General features: G+C 38.6%; 1 long non-coding RNA gene across 1 annotated transcript; it reads right to left on the bottom strand.

Moving 5' to 3' along the window:
* Nucleotides 1-230: 230 nt before the first annotated feature.
* LOC104162559 lies at nucleotides 231-1,463 on the bottom strand. Its single transcript, XR_696462.1, has 2 exons — nucleotides 1,100-1,463; nucleotides 231-992 (listed from the first exon to the last, which is right to left on the bottom strand). It is a non-coding gene; the product is annotated as an uncharacterized LOC104162559 (long non-coding RNA).

The raw sequence follows: 1,463 nt of genomic DNA, 5'->3' as shown, positions 1-1,463 counted from the left end.
TTCCTACCCAGTTGCTAAAGTGGTTTTATTGCCAATCCTATTTAGCACAAGAACCAAACGGAGTACGGAGACTCCAAAGCTCGATCCTTCAGTCAGAATTTGCTTCACCTTCTATTTTCACTTCCTCCCCTGCTTCTCTCGATCTGTGATAGTTTGCATTTTGTACCCTTGGGTGATTAATGCGGGCATTTAGAAAGCACACTAGAAACAACAGAATTGGAACCCCTTCAAGTTTTTCACAACAAAATTTATTAGAAGAATAGTGGTTTTGAAAAGTCTAGCATCCAGTGAAAACTACCATACACAACGTTACAGCTGGGAATGTGTTTCCAAAATGACATGGTCAAATAATACAATGGAGCCATTAAATCTTACACATGCACAACAAGAGAATTAGCGCTTTGACATACAATGCAAAAAAATAAATGGACCACATGAAATAAAAATTTAAAAGTACTTATCACATACATTAAGACACAGCTTATTTAGTCCAGTCAAAAAATCAGAACTGCATTAAAAAAATTAATGTAGTGCAATCAAACCAAAAACCTTAATTTGTGATCATAAGTGCTCTACTACATAAAACATTGATCATAGCAAGGAACAAAAAATTCAAATCACACAGTACAAAAAAAATCTGTAAATAAATATAAACTACAGTACAAGAGAAATATTAAATTATACAATTCCGTCAAACTGTAAACAGTATATTGAAATGAGGTCCATAAGAGTAAAGGGGGGGGTTCCTGTTTTTTTTTTTCTTTTTTTTTTTTCCCATGACACTTGAACTTCTAGAGGTCAGAGAGAAATGCCATTTTCCATACTCTTCAAAGACTATGGGTTACATAAATAGAAAGAGAAGACTTTTTAGATGTAAAGTGTCAAATAATAAAGCAGAGGTGTTGCTGACTTGCGACTGCCAACAGATCACTGCAAGAGCAGAACAGCAGATTTTAAAGTCTCGCCTCCTCGTGAACGCAGCACAGAGGCCCGTCGCTACCCATGTTAAGTGCCAACGCGTTCTGAATTAGTGCTCAGCATTAGAGAGGAGACATCTGCCAAGGGTCTGGTCCTACCAGCGAGGTGGAACCCTTTACATACACCGTTACCAACTTGGACCTCTGCTGATTATCTGACAGGTTTACACGCTTGTCATACAAACACCAACTTTGGCAGAACAATTACTAATAAACTCAAAGCACCCCCGGCCCATTGGTTTCCATCACAGTGGCCAGTGCACAGAATTCTCTAAGGACATTGCATAACTAGAGTGTAGAGGTCAGACAGCCAAGGACCCGTGCTTGAGGTTAGAAGTAGTTATGGTGAGAGAGAAGCAAGAGCCACGTTAAGAAGCTGCCTCTGCCGTCGGCAGAAGCAGTCGGGAATGTATTTCATTTTTAGCTGCGCTGGCTAGTAGTGGCATTTTAAAATATATAAGTTTAAGATAACATATATACTATATA

Source organism: Cariama cristata, unplaced genomic scaffold, assembly GCF_000690535.1.
Source record: "Cariama cristata isolate BGI_N322 unplaced genomic scaffold, ASM69053v1 scaffold25905, whole genome shotgun sequence".
Taxonomy (NCBI): domain Eukaryota; kingdom Metazoa; phylum Chordata; class Aves; order Cariamiformes; family Cariamidae; genus Cariama; species Cariama cristata.
The sequence above is the reverse complement of the archived record's forward strand: the minus strand, read 5'-3'. Positions and strand labels throughout refer to the sequence as shown.